Source organism: Mus caroli, chromosome 17 (genome assembly GCF_900094665.2).
Source record: "Mus caroli chromosome 17, CAROLI_EIJ_v1.1, whole genome shotgun sequence".
NCBI lineage: Eukaryota > Metazoa > Chordata > Mammalia > Rodentia > Muridae > Mus > Mus caroli.
This window is the reverse complement of record NC_034586.1, coordinates 11,174,924-11,185,667: the sequence shown is the minus strand read 5'-3', so window position 1 is coordinate 11,185,667 and position 10,744 is coordinate 11,174,924. Positions and strand designations below refer to the sequence as shown.

Sequence of the window (10,744 nt, the reverse complement as noted above, 5' to 3'; positions counted from 1 at the left end):
TTTAAAAAAAAAAAAAAAGACTGGTTCAGATATTTTCTGTTTGTCTGGAGTGCTTTGAAACCTAAAAGCAGGCTGTCACATAATAAATGTGTGTGCTTTGAAGGAAACATTCTTTAGATTCTTTAAATTGGAGTTATAGGGCTGATAATACAAATAAAATCTGTTCTATTTGTATTTTCTAATTGTAACTGAACTTGTAACTCTGAACATATAATGTAAAATCAAACACATAATCTGTACTTCATTAGTCTGTCTTTGTTCTGTGAAATCTATATAAACGAAGAAACACCGGATTGCTAGTCAGTCAGAGCTGGGAGATTCCCTCAAATCACCTGTGCCTGACTCATTCCTTCCCCTGGCTAACTCCTCATCTCCTTTGGGGGGAGGGGGGCTGCTGATAAACAGCTAGAAACAGCCAGAAGCAGGACCCTGGCAAGAAACCCTATCTGTGGGGCTTTGGTGGGATTACTAACTTATTGTAATCTGTTAAAGATAGCTAAAACATACAAGTTAATGGTCAGTCACCTTATAAATGATCAAATTCTTTAATGGCTCAGAACTATGTTTGTAGTCATGGGAAGTACAAATGTAATCCATTTAAAGAGACAAGCTTGGAGGGAGAGACCAATTTATATCTCCTATTATACAGTATTTTTGTACATGTAGTTGAAATTAAGCCTAAAACAAGTCAAAAACAAATTTAAGGTAAACTTAAAGTTTAAGGTTAAATAATATTCAAAATTAAATACTTTTTTTTTTGGAAAAACTGGATATGAAGAATTAGATGAATGAGTAAAACGGTTTAAATTTATAATGCACTTACAAGGCTAGATGTCCCCAAGACCCCAGTACCTCTCTTGGATGAAGCATAGTCCTTCCAGAGTAAGTTGCATTACAGGACAGATACAAAGGGAGATACGACCTACCAGAAGCCTGCTACTTCTGCCCACAGTTGTGAGACCTGACCAGCTCTGGCTGTGTTGGCCAACTGAGGAGAACCTCCTCCTTATCAATAGAAAAGATGAATTACTCCTCATGTCTCACATGACAGGGAGATGGATTCTCTTGCCCAATCCACATCCTAAATGTCTAAAACAAGAGAAGGACAAATAGCAAGTCCTCTGCCCTCGGTGTCTCCAGTGCTGATGTATGAGGATGCCATTGAACAGGGCAACATTGTATCTAGGCCCATCACCTGACTGGTAGGTATGTGACCTGCAAGCTGGTTCAATTGGTCATTCCCTTGACCCTGGCACATCTTAGCAAAAGCTAATTCCGGGATCCACACCCTGGCTGAAAGAGGTTGTGAGATACAATCACCAAGCTCACAGTTTTGGAAACTTATTCAGAGTTCCAAGCAGTATCTTCAGGACTTCGCTAGACAATCCTACAAAAATGGCTCAGTAGCATTCTCCTTCTCTTTTAAATTACCAACTAAATGCTGGATGTAACTGACTTCCTTTTACACAGCTTCCAGGTACTTGTTCCTTATGCAGGAGTCTGATGTAAACTAACAGCTATTACGGTTACCGTATCCCTCTGCAGAATGCTAGTACATAGTACATTTAACTTTGTGATAAGTTTGTATTTAACCTGATATCAACTTCTGTTGATCTTGACATAAAAATTTTCTTCATTAACTTTGTCTCTTAATGTTCTCTACACAGTTGTACAGTTATTACCTCATAACTTATGTTCTGGATCTTTGCCAGTTACCATAGTCCCTGGGACGGGCCCTTTTCTGAGGCACCCTAACTACTGCTCCTTTGTCCCCGCATCAATCTTTTGTCAGCTTGAAAGAGTTAAACAGAGATTGGTGCCCTCAAATACCTGAAAGTAGTTAGGTGACCCCTGAAAAAGAAACTAATGAGCCACAAGCCATCCAATGCTTCCTCCTGTCTGTCACCCCAGGAATGCAGGACGGCAACGATATGATCCATCACAGCCAATCAAGTTAAAATTCTCCTCAGCTAAGTGGTCAGAGGACCCCTCTTCCACAGACCCAAAACTACCTACCTCCAGCAATGACATTCCTCAGCAGGAAACAGCTAGGGAAGAATCTACAACCCTGCCCCTGATTCCCTGTTGTTTTTATATCCCCTTAAGTTTGGAACAATGTAGGAGCCCTATAAAACAGGGTTCCTACAAGATTACACATCGTCTTGTTATCTGTTGAGACACCTGTCTAGACTTTGGCTGGAAACTCCAGAAGAGAGGGCCTACAGGAAGACATGTAAGCTACGAGCTACAAGCATTTCTACCCCATTATTCGTAGTGGCCATTTTTTTCTGAAGGCAGTCAATCTCCCACACATCTGAGTATACCCACCACTCATTATATGTGCCAATAAACATGGTCCTATCTATCGAAGACCGTGGTGCTGTCTCTTTTCCTGTCTTCCATCTCTTTAAGATGCCTCAGATGGTGCATAACATGCACCATCATACCTGGTAGTCTTATATGCATGGTAGCCACACCTGAGTAAGAACATTTAGTATTCCTACAAAACTTAGGTTTGACGGAGTTAATTCCATCAGCATGGCCTTTCTTCCAAATTAAAGTCACACCTAGCTTTGGGAAGGGAGACTTCAACTCAGAAAACACTTAGAATTTCGTCATAGCATTTGCATATGGTGTGCAGTTTATTGAATAGGGGTTAATAATCCTCACTTCCTGGTCCCCCCCCCTTATGTGTTATACTTGTGTACTAGATCCATTGGCTTTTCTCTGGACATGAGATTCGCCAAATGAGCTAAGACTGCTCTGTTGTAACTGATACCTACCTTCTGTGACATTTTTGGCTTTCCTCACTCTCTTGCTGTGATAAAGCAAGCTGTTTGGTTGTGAGCTAAGTGGTCATGATGGTAAAAGGTGACTACTGGTCAGTGGAGATCTGAGCCTTCATATCAAAAGCCTGCAAAGGACTATATCCTGCCAGAAGTCACCAGAGTGAAATGACATGGGTTAAGAAAGAATGCTTCTTCTCCTCAGGTTACTTTTCTTTGACTTTGTTGTCTGGAGACCTGTATCTTTTCCACTAATTGTTCCATGTCTCTTACCAGCAAGGGCACTTCTGCAGACTACAAAACATGCCAAGACTTTTAGACAGGAGCTATTTCTTGCCATCCTTAAATTTAAAAATAACTTCAGGGGGCTGGAGAGATGACTTAGCAATTAAGAGCACTGACTGCTCTTCCAGAGGTCCTGAATTCAATTTCCAGCAACCACATGGTGGCTCACAACCATCTGTAGTGGGATCTGATGCCCTCTTCTGGTGTGTCTGAAGACAGCTACAGTGTACTCACATACATAAACTAAATAATTCTTTAAAAAAATAAATGAGTAACTTCAGGCTTATCATTTCCCATGTTGGGAAGCCAAGATGATAAAGTACCTGTGTCATTATGTTCCTAGTGTTAAGAATGGATAAAGATCAAAACAAAACACAAACAAACAAAAGTTGGGCAGTGGTGGCGCACACCTTTAATCCCAGCACTTGGGAGGCAGAGGCAGGTGGATTTCTGAGTTCAAGGCCAGCCTGGTCTACAGAGTGAGTTCCAGGATAGCCAGGGCTACACAGACAGAAACCCTGTCTCAAAAAACAAACAAAAACAAAAACATAAAAAAAAACCAAAGAATGGGTAAAGATGAGCCTCCCGTTGAGCTGTGAGTCAGATGGATTTATTAAACCAACCAACAAACTTGGATGTGAATTGTGTTTTGTGTGAAATCTGCAATCAGATTTCACACAAAACACAGAATCTTCAATTCTGTTTTATTTAGTGTTACTGCTGTGAAGAGTCACATGATGAAGGAAACTCTTATAAAGGAAAACATTTAATTGAGGCAGGCTTACAGTTTCAGAGGCTTAGTCCATTATCATCATGGCACACACAGTGCTGGAGCAGGTGCTGAAGAGTTCTTGGTCGTTAGACAGCAGAAGGAGACTTGTGCCACACTGAGTATAGCTTGAGCTCCCCCTACAGTGACACACTTCCTTGAACAAGGCTATACCTACTTCAACAAGTCCACATACAAATGTTCCTTATCATGCTGTGCCATTATAAACATGACAGCAATCTCATGTAAACAGCCTTCTCACCACATGGGAAGACTTCTGGTAGGGAATGCTCTAGGCTGCCACTGGGAATCGTCATTGGTGAGTGTGCTTCAGGACCTAACCTGCATCTTCAGGGAAGTCCTTTGGCTGTGGCAGGCTAGGAGGACTGTCCTGTTCCAGAAGAGCCTTGAGAGTATCGTGTGAGTTCTGACAAAGCAGGCGTGTGTGAACTTGGCAGTGGCGCTGAGACCTCTAAAACCTTGGGGATGAAAACATTTCAGTTTCCCAGGGAAGCAAACAAGGCTCTCTTGAGAGTCATAGACAATGGGTCTTTAATAGAGGATGGCCCTGACATTTGCCTGAAGGGGAAAGAGAAGCCTGGAGCTAAGTCCTGGAATTTCTTTAAGGCCTCACGAAAATGATAAAACTAATGTATAAAACTAAGATAGTAACCAATCAGGAATGTGCTAACGTAACTGCTACTTACCTAGCCAATCATGTTAGAGATTACCTAACTCTTCTGGAAAATTCCCCTAGCTTGGCATAAAAGGAATTTGCAAGCTCCTCTTAGGGTCACCATTTTGTATGACTGGTTGACCTCCCCCCACTCCCCAATAGTGTTCTTTCTGCAGAATAAACACTCTTTGCTTTTGTATCCCATTTGAGCCTGGGGTCTTCCTTCAGCGATTCTCACACCTTTACAGTGCCAGAAACGCAATGATCACCAGAGTGGCCAGTCTCAGAGTTCCTTCGCCATTGGAAATAAGCCATGAGTTTGAGATGGAATGTTTTGAGAGCACAGCAGTGAGATCCTGGGGCCAGCACCAAAGTTGGAGCTTTTGAATTGTTACCGTAGGTGTTCCTATTGCACTGTCAGGGCTCACAGCTTAGGGTTGAGTCGTTAGCATATCACAACCTGCCTTAAGCTTGGCTCAGATAGGAGCTACCTTGTGAGTGGCTCCTTAGCACATCTCGGAAGCATTACATTATTCCAAGTCACACAACATGGTTTCACCTGCCCTAACAACTTTGAACACTTAGAAACAAAGAAAGCTCTTTAATGATACTTGTTGTCCATTGGCTAATGCTCAAGGAAGATTCAACCTTGAATAGAATGTTTCACTAACGTATAAATACCTTAGGCATTTGCATTTTATGTATGTTGTCATCCTTAAATCTCAGACTCAGGTTACATTGTGAACAATTTGAATGGAGACAGGAGAATTCAAGTCTGGCTACTTGGACAGATGGAAAATTTACACAGCTAAAATATTGTCAGGATTATTTCTTAAATATATCAGTATTGTTCTTTTTCAAATAATTTGATACCCAGGGTCATCTTGCCCACATAGAAGAACTATGTTTTTCTTAATAAGAGGGCTTACTGGAAGACCTGAACTTAATGATGGCTGTGAACCTTGAGCTGCCTGTTTGAACATGTTCTTTGGGGATGGGCCCAATAGCTGGCAATCTTGGTGAACAAACATTCTAGCATTGTTAATTTTGTTTATCTTTAACACACCTGGGTAGCGTTACTTATCTTTGGGGTGTTTTATTAGCTCTCATTTGACTAAGTTCGACTTTATATATATATATATATATATATATATATATATATATATATATATATATATATATATATATATATATATNTATATGACTGTTTTTTAATTTTGTGTGCTGGAGTGGGGAGAAGCAATGAGCCCTGTATTACTGTAGAATGGCAGCACAGAGCCACTTAATAGTGACTACTGCAGTCACAGCATTGAGCTTCTACTAAAGGACTCTCTTAACACATATGGCCTAGTTTCTTTCTTTCTTTTTTTTTTTTTGGTTTTTCAAGACAGGGTTTCTCTGTGTAGCCCTGGCTATCCTGGCACTCACTTTGTAGACCTGGCTGGCCTCGAACTCAGAAATCCGCCTGCCTCTGCCTCCCGAGTGCTGAGATTAAAGGCGTGCGCCACCACGCCCGGCAAGCCTATTCTTAAATCAATGCCTTCTACCCTTCTTGTCTTTGTCGATGAGTACAAGAGCCAATTACTCATGTGAACATCATCATATGACTGGCACACTGCATTTTCCCCCCTTAATGATGTATGTATACTTGAACACTAGCCCCTACCTAGCACACAAGGCAAGCTTCAACCTTGCTTTTGCTTTTTAAAAAAAACCTAGTTGGTCAAAACCAACCAATATAGTGAAGTTTCTCCTTCACTATATTTCCACTAGAACCTCTCCTCTTATTCATGTTTGACTCATTGCCATTTCGGGTCATTTGACACCATTATGTTTGTTTAAGCACCCAGCCAAGGTATAGCACTTAGTGTTAAGTGAATATTGCTCAGACTCTTTAGTGGTTAGTTACTGTTTCCTTCTTAATCATCAGAGATCTTCTCTTAGGCTTCTGACTCTTGCAGTGATTTAGGTCTTACTTTGCTAATCTCTTTTTTATTGTTTCTGACATGCACAGTATCTATGCTCCTGTAGTGACTCAAGAAAAGGCATTTTCTTCTTTACCGCTACATAAATGCTTTCTTTTCTGCTTCAAGGTTCAAGTCTAAGAACTTGAGAAACATTTGTCTCCTGTTTAAGATTCCTACATAACATAGAAGCATTTGTTAGGTAATGATGCATATTTAAATATAGGTCTGTTTGATTTTTTTCTTTTATAAATATAAATCAAAAATCTGACATTTTCTGTCTCATGGTCTTCTGATTAGTATTTTCTCATAGTGCAGGTTTTATTGTTGCTATCATTGTTTTTACTTATGAGAAATATCAAATATATATAAAAATAAAGATAATATAGTAAGCTGAGATATGTGCAGTATAATGAAGGTTCTTGTTATCCAGCTTTAGCACTGATCATTGTCCTTACAGTTTAAAATGTCATTTGTACTTATAAATATGAAAACCTGGATTTATTGCAGTCTAGGCAAATGGCATATTTTATATTGTTACATTTAGTGTTGTCATAGTAAAAATTCTACTTTTTAAAAGAAACGGGCAGTTATCCATTTTTTTTATACCAAATTAAATATTGTGACACACTCTATAAATACTCTGCTTGGTGTTAATTTTTATTTAAAAAAATTTTTTTTTCTTTTTCCCTGAGACAGGGTTTCTCTGTGTAGTCTTGGCTGTCCTGGAACTCACTCTATAGACCAGGCTGGCCTCGAACTCAGAAATCCGCCTGCCTCTGCCTCCCAAGTGCTGGGATTAAAGGTGTGTGCCACCATGCCCGCCCGACTTTTTCTGCTTTAATGTCTTCTAAGCAAATCTATTAGCCATTGCTTCATTAAATCAATTCTATTACACTGAGTTTCTTCTACATCAGTATGTGCTGATCGTTGAGTTTTATGAGAGGAAAATTAACGTGTATGGCATTAACTGAGGAATATTTGGGGGATCATCATGAAAAATGGGACAGCACAGAGTCCTGCTACGATGAATTCTCAGTGAATACTTCATCTAACTCTACCTTCCAACCAGAACTTTAGTATACCTTTCCTTAGTATAGTAGATCTATTTCAGCAGAGAGTTTACTGGAATTTAGATCTTTGTGAGTGTGGTACTAGGGATTGAACTTGGAGCTCCATGCATGCTACCAACCTCTCTGTCACTGACCTACATTCCCAGTCCTCTTCCTTCATTTTGGGACCGAGTCTCACTAAGTGGTACATAATGCCCTTGTATCTTCAAGCCTTCTCTTTCTCTGAGCTCCCAAGAGGCTGGTAGTAAAGACTTATGCCACCGTCCCAGCTGAACTTGACTCTTTTGTTTTTTTAAGATTTATTTATTATATATGGTATTCTGCCTGCATGAATGCCTACATGCCAAAAGAGGGCATCAGATCTCATTACAGGTGGTGGTGAGCCACCATGTGGTTGCTGAGAATTGAACTCAGGATCTCTGAAAGAGCAGTCCATGCTCTTGACCTCTGAGCCATCTCTCCAGCCCCTTGCCTATTCTTAAAATGAATCTCCGAGCCTTATCTGTAGATTTGTCTCCCCACCGCAGGAAATTAGAGTTCCTCAATTTTGCTTTTATTAACAATCAGTCTCAGATTTCTGTCTTTTGTAGAGCTTCATTTGAGTTTTAGGATTGCCTAATTCCCATGTATCTGTACTTACTATTTTTTTATATATCTGAACACGCATCTACAAATTCATAATCTACTTCTTTCCATTGCTGTTCTAAATTTATTGCCTATCAATATTTCAAAGTCTGAACTGCTATGTTTTGGAAGAGGACGTGCGTGCATGCGTGCATGCATGGTTCTCCTGCATGCCCCAGTAGAGGTCAGAGAACAACTTGTGCAGTCCACTTTCTCCTGCCACTATTATGTGGGTCATCAAGCTCCTAATTTGTTCAGATTTTACATCTACCGTTACAGTTCTTTAAATAAATTCATCCCAGACAATCTCTGCAAGCTTTAGACCAACAAATTAGTGAGAGACAAACTAAGAAGTCAGTCATAGAGAGTCCAGAGTCCGAATTCGGAGGCCCTAGTCTATAGTCCCGGAAGAATGAAGATTTAAATACAAGGCCATGGCTAAACATCTGAAGTTCATTGCCAGGACTGTGATGGTTCAGGAGGGGGACGTGGAAGGTGCCTGCAGGACCCTAAACAGAATCCTCACCACCGATGGGCTTATGGAAGTCATAAAGCAACGACGCTACTATGAGAAGCCTTGCTGCCTCCAGCGGGAGAGCTATGAAACGTGCCGGAGGATCTACACATGGAAATGACTCGAAAGATTAACTTCTTGATGCGAAAGAACCATGCAGACCCATGGCTGGGCTGCTGAGGCTTAGGGCTAGGCACCCACACTAGTTCTATGTCCAAATTCCTTTTTTTATCCAGCCAAGTTCTGTTACTTTTCTCCACAATAAACTCCATCACAGGTGAAAAACAAACAAACAAACACACACACACACACACACACAAAAACCCAAATGTTAGAACCTAGTGGGGAAACTCCCACTCAATTCCCGATTCGGCGTGCACCCAAAAAATCACGAAGGACCACCTTGATGTAATTACATGAGGTCGTTTAATTACTGAGCTCTGGACCACACAGGAGATAACGGATGTCAGCCACGAGGCTCGAAAGCTAGGGGTTTTTAATGGAGTAAGGGGCTTAGGTGTGTGGAATTCAGCATAGCGACACACTATTGGCTTATTCAAACATCAGCAGAAAAATTACATGTACGTGCAGGGTGTCAGAGTTCTGTGAGTTGTTGACTCAGTTTAGATANCCCTGTTATGTCTTCACATTCCTCTTTATCTTATGGTTAAGCTGTTCCCAGGAATGTTTTAACTACGGGCATACCCAGGTTTGTTTTTCTTTTTTCTCAGCCCCAGGCAGCCTCTAGNCTCACAAACAACCAGCAATTTCTGAGTACTTTATATGACTTACAGGTCTTGAAATTTCATCTTTCTTTCACAAACAAACAAACAAACAAACAAAAAGAAGTCAGTCGTAGATTTAAGCTGATTGTGTCTACATATTTCAAACTTAGGGCAGCCAATAAACAGTGCGTTCACAGCACTATCAAAAGTTCTTAAATCTCATATATACACATATGTATATAATATATACATATATATATATTTAAAAGTCTAATATTGCTTAGGTAGCAGAATTGAAGGGAAAGTCAAACTAGAGTTGGGGTATCGCACCTGTGCCTGTTTGTTTTGCTCTAGCAGCCGGTAGTTCGTATTCTTATCACTAGTCATTTTAAATTAATTTCTTTTTAAAAGATCTATTTATTTATGTGTATTTTCGTAAGTCTAAGTGTATGTTAGTGCACCACGTAAGTGTAGGTAGCCATAAAGTCAAGAAAAGTCACCAGATCCCATGAACTGCAGTTACGGGGTGAGGGTTGTGAGCTGCCCCCACGATGGTGATGGAAGAGAATGTGTGTACTCTGCAAGAGCTGTAAGTGCTCTTAACCACTGAGCCATCTCTCCACCCCTCTTATAAGCTAATTTCTATTCAGTAATAACGATTTATATTAGCCAAGGCGCTCCATTATCACGCCACGAACATTTTAGTAAACCTATGTGCTTATTTATTAAAGTTATTGTTAAATTAGAGGCTCTTTAAATATAAAAAAAAAAAACTCTTTCATAGCCTAATTTTTAGGTTCTTTTCCGGAGAGCCTTATTTGTTTTGATTTTTGTCTATCTATTTGATTAAGCTACTTATCTCAGGCGAGACGTGAGCTCAGGGTACGCCTGCCAAAGCTGGACTTCCGGTCCCACCCTCACCCCCGGCTTCCCGGAGATTGAGTGAAACCCCACTCTAGAGCAGACCTAAGCACTTAAAGCTCTGCTCCATGGTTTTAAGACCTTTAGTAGACAAGACACAGGTCAGGTAACACAGCCTGCCAAATTGAAAAAGAGGAGTCTGCAGGAACGGACGCCGCACAGAGAACAAGTGTGCGCCTGCGCGCTGGCCACCACCTGATTCGTGCAGGGGCCTGGCAATCCCAGCGAGAGGCGGGGCAGCCTGGAGAAAGCCAGGGGCAGGAATTGCACCCTGACTGACAGGCAGAGCCCCGCCCTCCGCTTTTCTTGTTCCCGCCCCTCGGTCAGCTGTCTGTCAATTGGCGGATTCTCCTGTCAGTCGGCCTCGGAGCTCCTCAGAGGGACGAACGCCGGCGGTGGCCTCAGAG

General features: G+C 41.0%; 1 pseudogene; it reads left to right on the top strand.

Annotated features, from left to right (window-relative positions):
• Nucleotides 1–8,564: 8,564 nt before the first annotated feature.
• On the top strand, nucleotides 8,565–8,871 carry LOC110312179 (annotated as a pseudogene).
• Nucleotides 8,872–10,744: the final 1,873 nt, after the last annotated feature.